Below are 12,330 nucleotides of genomic sequence, written 5' to 3'. Positions count from 1 at the left end.
AATTTTAATGGCACATAAAGCCCTCTCAATGTAGGAACATTCAGTTTCTTCCAACATTTTAAGTAATTGTGCAAGTGAACTGCAAAATGAAAACTACAATATAGAAGTTAAAGTCAAAAACAATTCCCACAACAATACCCACCCATGATAGTGTCATGATAGTACTCAGATAGCACAAAATATTCCTACAGTAGAACTTCAGTTGCCCAAGACCTCGGGTAAAAGTTCTGGTTTGAATGTCCACGTGTTTGCTTGCTTGGCTGCTCTCCGCTCACTCATGAGTGGCTGCCTTTTCTGTCCTGAGGATGTGCCCGGGTTGGCGACATGTTCTGGGCAGCCTGTTCTACTGTGTCTGAGAAGATGAGTTTTCTTTAAGTCTGTCAGTCTTATATCAGAAGGGTAGTGAAAAAGAGGACATTGTTATACATGGAGCCTGTTTTTCTTTTCAATCAATTATCTACTAGAACAATGAAAATCTCTTTGGGTTGGGCTTTTTATTTCTAATTTTATTAGTTATTATTAGTTATTACATTATTTAGTACCACGAACAATTACTTGATTAACAGATGTGTGTGCAGTACATACTAACTGGCCACTTTCTTAGGTACAGCGTTCTAGTACTGGCCTGGATCCTCTTTTGCGTTCAGAGCTGTTTTAAATCTTCATGGCAAAGATTCAACAAGGTGCTGAAAACATTCATTTCATGTTGTGGTGTGATGGTGGTGTGGTGTGATCTGCTGCTGCTTTAAGCCATAGTGTGTTGTGGGTTCAGAGATACTCTTCTGCATACCTTGGTTGTTATAAGTGGTTGTTAGAATTACTCTTGCCTTCCTATCAGCTCAAAGCAGGATATTTTCTCTTATTGGCTGATAAAAGTTTTGTGTTACAAGCATTTGTGCCCAGCAAAGTGACTGATTGGTAAGCATATGTATGTATGTGCAACAACTACTTCACCGACAGCAAACGATATGTCATCAGAGTATTCTGGGTTTTACTGATCCATGCTGATCCTAGAAATTTTTTAACTTTGGAGCCAAAACAAGGCTTTTTAAAAAATTTAAAATCAGACGGCACACCCTTTCTTTCGTTCTTTCTCTGAAAAACAGAGGCAAGAGTTTTTCCTTGTTAGCAGCCAACATTTCTAATGTGCAAATCTAGAACTGTAGTTGTGTGTGTGTGCGTGTTTGTCGGTGAGACCCTGTGTTCTGAGGAGGCTGTCCCAATCTGACAGGGTACATGGATTCTCCATCTTGCTTGTATATAAAAAGAAAATGAGATGCCTGCTTCACCTACACCCACACTGATACCCACACACGTATACGTGTGTTTATGTATCTTCCTTTCTCCAATTTTGTTTTTGTTTTTTTTTTACATTTTCCTTGTTCAGCAGTGTGAGGGTTAAATGCGAACGTGTCAGCAGGTCAGGTTGTTCCCTGCCTGTCTCCCTGAGTGAAGTATGTGTGTGTAATATTTATTTTATAGGGATTTCCCTCTCGCCATGCTGGGTTGCTGCTGGCCATGTCATCATGTTCTGAGCTGTCAAACGCCATCACTGTCACTCGTGGAAAATGAGATGTGGGTGTAAGACAGAGACAGATGAGACATGGACCCGACAGAAACAGAGACAGAGACAGAATCATGTCTGCCATGTGTGCTTGGGTGTGGGAATAGCCCGGGTACTCAGGGCTCACTGGAAGTGGCAGCATCAGGCACAGGCTTTCAGTTTCATGCAGTTTGCAGGAGGAAAGGTAAGTTTTAAGGCTGAGTGCATCATATCTGCTCACAGGAGTCTCTGGTCATCTTCCCACTCTGCCAGATGATTCCTTCTTAGGCCACAGTGTGAAAAATAAAGTGGAGCAAATTCCATGAAAGCACTCTTTAACCTGTAAATGCTGCCATCATTATCTGTTTGCTTTTATGGTTTAGAAAAATATTACCATATGTAGTAATTGTCCAGTTTTAGGAGTTCAGCTTCAATTCAATGGGCCATTTTTTCACAGTTGGCAGTTTCATGGCCAAGTGAAGCCTTTTCTTTCATTATTTTTCAAATGAAACAGAGATGTACCTGAAGATGATTCAGAGTGTTGAATCTGTATATCATATCTTTTCACCTTAAATGTGAGACCCAACAAGATGAGGGAGGCCATTATCAGGGTGAAGAAACGGTTAAGAGATGCCTCCATGAATGCAAATGAACAGTGTTTACAAGCAGTAACAGAAAGCCCATCTATAAGAGCCTGTACAGCTCTGACTTTGGACAGATGAAATCAAGATTAATGCAAATGTGTGGAAAAAAAAACCCCCTCTTGAATTAAGGCTGAAAGTCTGCTCTTCAATCACATCATGGTCATCTGATAAAAAAAAAATCCACTGTGCTGCAGAGGGAGGCAAAATGACAAAAAAATGTGTCTTTGACATAATAAATTCATTCTTGCATCCTCTGTTTTACTCTGAAAATGTTTCATCTTCAAGGTTCTATCCCACCTCCAAACCTCCTCCTAACTCTAAAACTAAACCCCAGTAAGGACAAGCAAACCTTTATAAAGCAAAGATGTATTTGTTTCTCATCTTGATAGAAGTACACATGAGAAATCATGCAGAGAATCAGAGTGAATACATGTGCACACATAAATCAACAAAGCTGAACAGACAGACACATAAAACACTTTAAATGCTGCAATGAATGTGACTGATGGTCCAATACTCGAATCATAGTTTGATTTAGATGAGGGCAGCCATATTTTCCCACTTTCTATTATTGTCACCTTCTCTGCCCTTTTGGTTATCATTTTAAAGCCTCCACGGTTTTGGTGTTACATCAGGTTTCTGTGAGTTTTATATATATTTTTTAAAGGCTGAAAAGCAAATCTGATGCCAGCTGGCTTGACGATTTGTCTGGTGGTGACTTTTTTATTCTTGGTTTATGTCTGCTCATTCCAGTATATCAAATAAGGACAGTTTATACAATTTATTACCGTGGTCAAGCAAAGGTTTTAAGGCACGGTTTGAGACAATGAAAATCGGAAGGTAGTGGCCTGTATCTCACACTGGGTGCAAACAGACAATATGAGTTACATACAGTGGCTTGCAAAAGTATTCGGCCCCCTTGAACTTTTCCACATTTTGTCACATTACAGCCACAAACATGAATCAATTTTATTGGAATTCCACGTGAAAGACCGATACAAAGTGGTGTACACGTGAGAAGTGGAACGAAAATCATACATGATTCCAAACATTTTTTACAAATAAATAACTGCAAAGTGGGGTGTGCGTAATTATTCAGCCCCCTGAGTCAATACTTTGTAGAACCACCTTTTGCTGCAGTTACAGCTGCCAGTCTTTTAGGGTATGTCTCTACCAGCTTTGCACATCTAGAGACTGAAATCCTTGCCTATTCTTCTTTGCAAAACAGCTCCAGCTCAGTCAGATTAGATGGACAGCGTTTGTGAACAGCAGTTTTCAGATCTTGCCACAGATTCTCGATTGGATTTATATCTGGACTTTGACTGGGCCATTCTAACACATGGATATGTTTTGTTTTAAACCATTCCATTGTTGCCCTGGCTTTATGTTTAGGGTCGTTGTCCTGCTGGAAGGTGAACCTCCGCCCCAGTCTCAAGTCTTTTGCAGACTCCAAGAGGTTTTCTTCCAAGATTGCCCTGTATTTGGCTCCATCCATCTTCCCATCAACTCTGACCAGCTTCCCTGTCCCTGCTGAAGAGAAGCACCCCCAGAGCATGATGCTGCCACCACCATATTTGACAGTGGGGATGGTGTGTTCAGAGTGATGTACAGTGTTAGTTTTCCGCCACACATAGCGTTTTGCTTTTTGTCCAAAAAGTTCCATTTTGGTCTCATCTGACCAGAGCACCTTCTTCCACATGTTTGCTGTGTCCCCCACATGGCTTGTGGCAAACTGCAAACGGGACTTCTTATGGTTTTCTGTTAACAATGGCTTTCTTCTTGCCACTCTTCCATAAAGGCCAACTTTGTGCAGTGCACGACTAATAGTTGTCCTATGGACAGATTCCCCCACCTGAGCTGTAGATCTCTGCGGCTCGTCCAGAGTCACCGTGGGCCTCTTGGCTGCATTTCTGATCAGCGCTCTCCTTGTTCAGCCAGTGAGTTTAGGTGGACGGCCTTGTCTTGATAGGTTTACATTTGTGCCACACTCCTTCCATTTCTGAATGATCGCTTGAACAGTGCTCTGTGGGATGTTCAAGGCTTGGGAAATCTTTTTGTAGCCTAAGCCTGCTTTAAATTTCTCAATAACTTTATCCCTGACCTGTCTGGTGTCTAAATCCAATCGAGAATCTGTGGCAAGATCTGAAAACTGCTGTTCACAAACGCTGTCCATCTAATCTGACTGAGCTGGAGCTGTTTTGCAAAGAAGAATAGGCAAGGATTTCAGTCTCTAGATGTGCAAAGCTGGTAGAGACATACCCTAAAAGACTGGCAGCTGTAATTGCAGCAAAAGGTGGTTCTACAAAGTATTGACTCAGGGGGCTGAATAATTACGCACACCCCACTTTGCAGTTATTTATTTGTAAAAAATGTTTGGAATCATGTATGATTTTCGTTCCACTTCTCACGTGTACACCACTTTGTATTGGTCTTTCACGTGGAATCCCAATAAAATTAATTCATGTTTGTGGCTGTAATGTGACAAAATGTGGAAAAGTTCAAGGGGGCCGAATACTTTTGCAAGCCACTGTATGTTACGTTCTGACACAGATGTTGACTTCAGTTTGCCCCATAATCTAAAAGAGATGCACTTAAATATGCAAGTTTTACCTGCTGATAAGGTGATGCCATATATGACCTATGCAACTCCTGTTTTTCCCCTCTGCTAATTGAGGATGAAAATATGATAAGGGACAATAACACAGACTATTAATAACTCAGTTGTGTGCATGAAGGACATGGGTTATTTAATCTATGATTTTCAGTATATTGTGAGTATGTCTGATTTCTGGAACGCCTGGCAAAAACTTTAATTTGGATTCAAGGATTGAACTATAAAAATGTGTTCACTGTGAGTTCACCCTAACTCCAGAAGCCACATTTCACACAAATGTAAGAGAAGCAGAAAAGATAAAGAGGTATCTAAAAGGTCAAAGTCAACTTCAAAGTGATAACATGGAAGAACACAATCATTCAGAAGCTACACTCCTTCAGTCCTGTAAGCTGGGTGAGTTCCAAGTGGACACGACAGATTCAGCACCCTTGTTATGCCACAGTCTAATCAACCTCACAGAGACTACTGGACATCAAAATCCTTGGCCTTCTATGATGCAGAATATCTCCCCTCTCAGACTCCGACCTCCTGGTAGTACAAATTGTTTTGAGTGTTAGCTTCACTTACAGAAACAGAAAGGGAAAGACCTTGAGTGCAAACATTTAACATTCGAGCCAAATAGAGGTGGTGCTTACAAGAGGAATGTTAACAGCCTGACCAAGCAGCTAGTGAAGAAATTGGAATATGAGCCAGTCATTGCCAAACTTGTGACCTCCTTTCTTTAGGCGCTAGAAGACTCTGTGCCTCTTCAGTGGGAAGTGGTAAGAAGTGGTAGCTAAGCCACAGCTTCTCCATTGTCTTGATCCTTACCATTTATATGGAGCCGCAGGAACCTTCTCCCTCTCTGGAAAATAAAGTCCATCTGTGTTATGACATCAATACTGTTTTCCAGGCTCAGCGATGTGCACCTGCTTCCTGCCTCTGCACCAGTCCCAGTGGCACAATACCAATCATATCTACACTGAGTGATATTTGTAGCTCCCAGTCAAAGAACTCCATCAAACCTGATGCCAGCAGTGCCAAGAGGCAACCACATTATGCTGAAGTGTCTTCTTAATCATCCACTATTGGATCTCACATCAGCCCAACTCTTAGTGCCCCCAAGCATTGAGTCCTTTATGATTTTCATCTTCTGTGTCTGGTGGGTATGCTTTGGACCCCTAAAGGGAAAGGCTGAATTTAAGCGAAGTGCAGCTCTCAAATTAGGGTGAGTCTAAGCCTTACTGTACGTTCTGCAACATTTTTAACATTACCTGAGCTCATGTTCAGAGTTCAAGAAGCGCTAGCAAGATTTCGAAGTGGATCCACGACTGATGATGGTTTCAAATCAACTACCGGCCCCAAGCTTCATTTTATAGTGCCACATGAACTCGTGACAGCTCGAGGCATACAGAATGACTCCAATGACCGGGTCGCCTGCAGAAGGTCATACTTGTTTGAGGTTCTAGTTTGCTATAGGGGTTGAACCTTAGAGACATATGCTTTACTCTGATTGCTCTGAGATAGCATTATTCTGTCACAGGCTTCAAAGATGACCAGTAAATGGTTACAATAATGTAATAGACAGGCTGATGGTCATTTTACCCAGAGCTGCAGCTGCTGTCTATCCCCACCACAAGAGGAGATAAATACATTTATTCACCATTGGTGCTAAACTGCTTACTCCCCTAGGCCATTCGGACTGTTAACAAACACTATCCGCCCACACCCCACACCCCACCCCTGCCCGCCCACCTCACCAATCTGAGCCGTTGTCTGAGTAACCCCCATCACTCAGGCCACTAACACGGACTCTATTCAGACCAAGACTTTTTTCTTTGTACTACTTCCAAGCACTTTGCAACTTGTTCTCTAATGTGTGGCTTTCTCTCATTTTTGTATATAATTCTCCTGTTTGTTATTTATTCCTGCTGTTGAAGGTTTTTATTTTATTCTGGCACAGTTGGTGTGGTGGACCCACAATTTTGTTGTAAGTGTACAATGACAAAGGGCTAAAGGTCTATTCTATTCTATTCTGAGGATAAATATTCTGAAGCTGTCTTCTAAAAGAAAAAAAGCTTATTTATTTATTCATTTAAAAAAATGTAATTGTTTTTGCACAAAATTTTCACTTAAAAAAAAAAGATAGATATGAAATTTCTCTTTTAGCACAGAGTAGGAGGTGGAATCAGTGGGAAAGAAAATGCTGGTTTCTTGCTTTTCTGTCTTCTTGTGTGTCTTTTCACCTACATGTGTGTGTGTGTGTCTGTGTGTGTGTGTGCGTGTCTGTGTGTCTGTAGCTTTGCAAACATGTTAGTCTTTGTTTACTGACATGTCATTTCAGGTCAAAGTGTTGGCTACAGGCTGGGAAGCAGCTTGACTAAGGAGTGCTGAAGTCAGAGAGACTGAGTCATAATGATGTAACACTGTATGGGGTTCAAAACACACACACACACACAAAGTTTTGGCCCTTGTGCTTCTACATCTCAAAAAGAAATCTGATTTTGAAAAAGTTTAATTTTTTTCTAATTTAATTCAGAAATCTAAACTTTCATGTTCTGTATTCATTACACATGAAATGAAATATTTCAAGCCTTTTGATGATTATGGGTTAAAACTCAAAAACAAATCTGATATCCAGTATCCAAGATTATTAGATCAATCAAAAATAATTCAAAAATAATTTATTACATAGAAATGTCCGCCTTCTGAAAGATGTGTTCATCGCTGGTGATTGGGTCAGGTGAGTTGGTCAGTCAAGCAAAGTTATGACGTGGTCAGCAACTATTTTTTTGGTTGCAGACATGTTCCTGCTAGAAAAGGAAATCACCATCTGTCCGTCTTCTGGTTTGCAGATGGAAACATGAAGTGCTCTAAAATCTCCTGGTAGATGGCTGCATTTACTTTGGACTCGATAAAATACAGTGGGCCAACCACCACCAACACCAGGCACTCCAAATCATCACAGACTGCTGAAACTTCATACTGGACTTCAACTACATTGCACTTTGAGCCTCTCTGCTCTTCCTCCATACTCTAGGACATTGATTTCTAAATGAAATGCAAAATGTATTTCCTACGGAAAATGGCTTTGGACCACCGAGCAGTAATCCAGTTCTTTTCATCCTTAGCCAGGACACTTGTAACACTGTCTCTGGTTCAGGACCAGCTTGACATCAGAAATGAAGCAGTTGTGTCTCCTTTCCTGAAGACGTCTGTGCGTAGTGGCTCCATCCTCAGTCAACTCCTTGTGAAGTTCTGGGATCGACCTTTCTTCTCAGGCTGTGGTCAGGAGTTAAGATCTTGGACTTAGAAGCAGTTTTTCATCAGGCGCACTAAGAAAAAATTGACAGGGATTTTCCACTGAGCAACATTATGTCAGTATTTACTGCAGTCCAACTCAAAACTGTTGGCAGTTATTTTCAGATGGTGAATTTAAATGTATGGGAATGCTAAAGCATTCTGATTGGCACATTAATTTCAGGCTTATTTTTCATTGGTGGATTGGTGGTTCAAATCTGGGTAGCTGGAGGCAGTTGATGAATTTTGGAATCATCTTTTCTGACTGGATGATTTGAAATGAAACCATTTATCTTTCTGTAGTGGTTTCTCCCACATTTCAACTCATCTAAACTATATTATTGTCTCTGTTTTTAGTCTGTATAGTTTATTTTCCCACTAACACAGAGTCTTAAAATAAAACCTACAAAACAGCTCAAGATTAAAAACTATTTTACCTGTTCATTCGATGCTAGTTCCCCACTTTCTCTGTCTGTCACTCACTCATTGATACTCACACACACAGACACCAGTTTCAGTTACTGTTGTTAATATGCTAACAATAAGAATGAGTTAAGTTTTCTTAAAAATAATAACACTAACATTTTATGTTAACAACACTTACTGGACTTGCGGAGGTATTGTGAGAACCCTAAGAGAGCTTTCTTTTTGTTTCTTCTTCTTTTTCTTCTGGATTTTAAGGGCTTCAGACTTCTCTGTGACACTGATAACAGATACAACTGACTGGGACACGGATGGAGTTTGTGAAAGAGTTTCCTCTCAGGGAACATCAGTCACTGGCAGACTTTCAGAAGAAGGTTCTTCAACTGGTGGAACATCAGAAATTGGCAGTCTTTCAGAATGAGGTTCTTCAATTGAACCAAACATGAGGCTTTGGCAGGTTTCCAGAAGCAGGTTCTTCACTTACACCTACACCTGTATCTGACAAGACACCTTTAATGACTAGCATTGTCAGTGTGACAACATGAAATGGTGAAATTTTACACGCTGTAACTTTAATGGTCCTTGAAATCAACATGTTTTCCTCACATGCCTAAAACGTCTGCACAGTACTGTATATTCAGAATTGACACACTTCCCATTTTGTGAAGACTGCAGTAAGACATCTGCAGATTTAAAAGAAACTATTAAAAACTAATTTACCTGCTCATTTGAGGCCCCTCTGACTCTGTAATTCACTCACTTGCTGATACTCACACGCAAACACACACCCAGCAGATGTTTTGGAAATATTCTCTCTTTTTAAATTTGAGATTCTTGAGTTTAGACATTTAAAATACAGAAATCCACTCGTAAAGTGATTTAAAGAATGTGAGATTTCAATATTCATTCACATTTTTTCTAACTCTAAATGTTCTTTGGTTTTTACTCAATTTTTTGTAATGTACATTTTAAAGATGTTCAGCTACTTTCTAACTTTGAAACTTTGTGGTCTGTGTGAACTTCAGCTTTCAACAGTTCTGCACTTTGGGTTATAGGTGAATGATTTGGTGTATTTCAGTTAAATTTAACAAGTTTCCCAAATATTTCAGCAATTACAGGATTTCTGCTAAAAAATATTCACGGATCAGCATTTGCACTGCATTTTCTTCAGGAAATGCATTCTCTAGTGAGTTGATGCAAAGGAATACCTTTTTATGAATCAGTAACATTCCTAGTATCATAACCCCTCCAAACAAAGAACCATAATGCTGCCCTGCTGGCTTTAGTCGGGACTTGACTGCAGCAGCAACCTTTTCACGCTCCAGCTTTGACCTATGCTATAGACTCATGTGTTAAGCTGCACACTGTATGCCCCAGGTAATCCAGTCACATCTGGTTCTTTATGGTGTGGTCAGCAGAGCTGCACTGAAATGTTTACATATGGCTTAGAGATGACAGGAGGTCATATGCTTTTAGTCCTGTGTTTCATTTACCTCCCATTCCATTTGTTTGGGATTGCACTTTGCAAACAGAAAACAGTGCTGTGTACCTGTAACATATGGAATATAGGCTTCTCTTTCTGGCCCGCAGTAAAGATGATGTGAAAAGCTCACTGTTGCTGTATTTTTACACTGCCTTGAACACACTGAGACTGATAAGCATGCTTTAAAATTTAATCCACATACCTACAAGTATGCTCCAAAGGCACATCACCAGTATTTGCACAAACTCTAATTGTGTCCAGTATAATGGACTTTGATAAATAGTAGCTTAGCATTCGTATAAGAACAGTGTCCATGCGGTATATGAGGCTGAAAATTCATCCATATATTCATGGTTTAATCCTTGGGCTCTCACAGATACCCGGCTTCCTTTAGTACATGGTAGAGCTGCACAGGTGCTCAATAGAAGTTTGGGGATATGCTCCAAGGTTGCAGGCTCCAAAGCATCTAACTGAGTTCTGCCCAAATAAGATCCATGTAATACTTCTGACATTTTTCTCCTGCCACCAGGGAGCTCATTAGAGATTATACGCTGTTTGATTCAATGAAGACTAGAGGAGAAAAAAATGAAGGTAAAAAGGTAAGCCGGCACATGAATGGTTCACTAGCATATACAGTTAGAAAAAGATATAGATTGAGGGCTACTGATAAGGGTAAGAAACACAAGATATAGGCAATGACTTCCTTCTCTCACTACGCATCCACTTTGTCCTATCATACTGGTTCTGTCCCACTGGAACAATGTGATGACCAAGCATGACAGGCTTTAAGAGTGGTCTCATCTCATGCTGTCAGGCTGAGACAAAAATATCCCCTTGTGATCTGAATTTATGACAACTTTAATGCAGCAGGGGAATAGGCCTCTTAACCTGGGAACACTGCTAGTGACTCTGCTGCCTGGAGGCAAGAAACAAACTGTAAAATAATGGGGATGCTAATCAGTAGGCTCAAATATAAAGTGCACAATGATGCAGCTTTTGGGGAATAGATGCAGTTAATGTGAGTTTGCTGCAACCACAAGGGTTTTAAAGTTAAATGCATGACTTGTTTGGGAAAGAAACATGTTTATGTTTTTGTTCAGTTTCTTAGCTGTTTAGGACTTACAGCAATTTTTATACACACTAAAATATATCACTTTAATTATAAAGATTGTTTCAATACTTAAATGAAAAACAATTTGCAGTCAACGACTGCCTGAAATCTAGAACCCATAGACATCACCAAAACAAATTTATTTCCTCCCTTAAGATGCTCTGCTGGGTCTTCATAGTACAGTAGATATCATCAGTTACAGCTTGTTTGTGGGTCTCTCTGCATTCATTGCATTTAATAACTGAAAAGCATGCTCTGTTGGGTTAAGATCAGGCGACTGACTTGGCCATTGGAAAATATCTTGTGTCTTTGCCTTGAGAAACTCTCGGATAGCTTTGTGCCGTATGCTCTGGGTCATTATCCGTTGCACCGTGAAGCTCTGTCTTCAGTTTATCTGAATCTGAGCAGATAGCGCCGTACACTTCAGAATTCATCCTGCTGCTTCTATCAGAAGTCACATCATCAATAAACACTAGTGACCTGGTTCCACTGGCAGCCATACAGGCCCGTGCCATAACATTAGCTTCACCATGTTAGGCAGATGTGTGGGAAGCTTCGGATCATGCTGTTTATCGCCTTCTCCGTGCTTCTTGTTCTTCTTCCTGTCATTCTGGTACATCTTAGATGATCTTAGTTTCAATGTCCAAAGAATTGTTTTGTCATTGTCTCAGAACTGTGTGTTCTTGAGTGTAACCAGTGGTTTGCACCTTGTTGTAAACCCTCTGTATTTCCATTCATGAAGGCGTCTCCTGATTGTTGGATTTTTCTTATTAATGGAACTAATTATGTTGCTGTGCACTTTAGCAGTTTTCTGTCCTCTTTCAGCCTTTTTGGTGTTGCTGAGCAGGTCACTGTATTCATTATTTTTTTTATAGTACACCACACTGTTAATTTGGTCATTGTAAATTTTTGCTGTTTATTTCATTCATTTATTTTTTCCATCTAATGACGGCCTCCATCCCTTGGCATCAAAAACGTCATGTTGCTGTACCTCAGTGAAAAGCTACAAAATACAATTAAACACTTTGAATCAACAGATATTATATCTGCTTCATTTGTCATGAAAATATAAGCGAACAGGACTCACCTTGCCATGAAGCTGCTTGTTAGTCAAATGTTAAATTACTTTTGAACCTAAAAATGGCTGTAATTCCTCAGCGAAATCTATAAATTCAAACCAAACAATTTGCACTTCACTCAACAGTTATCTTAAATGTTTATTTCGAATTTAAA

This window comes from Pelmatolapia mariae, linkage group LG2, assembly GCF_036321145.2.
Source record: "Pelmatolapia mariae isolate MD_Pm_ZW linkage group LG2, Pm_UMD_F_2, whole genome shotgun sequence".
In the NCBI taxonomy this organism is placed as follows: Eukaryota; Metazoa; Chordata; class Actinopteri; order Cichliformes; family Cichlidae; genus Pelmatolapia; species Pelmatolapia mariae.
This window is presented reverse-complemented; position numbering follows the sequence as displayed.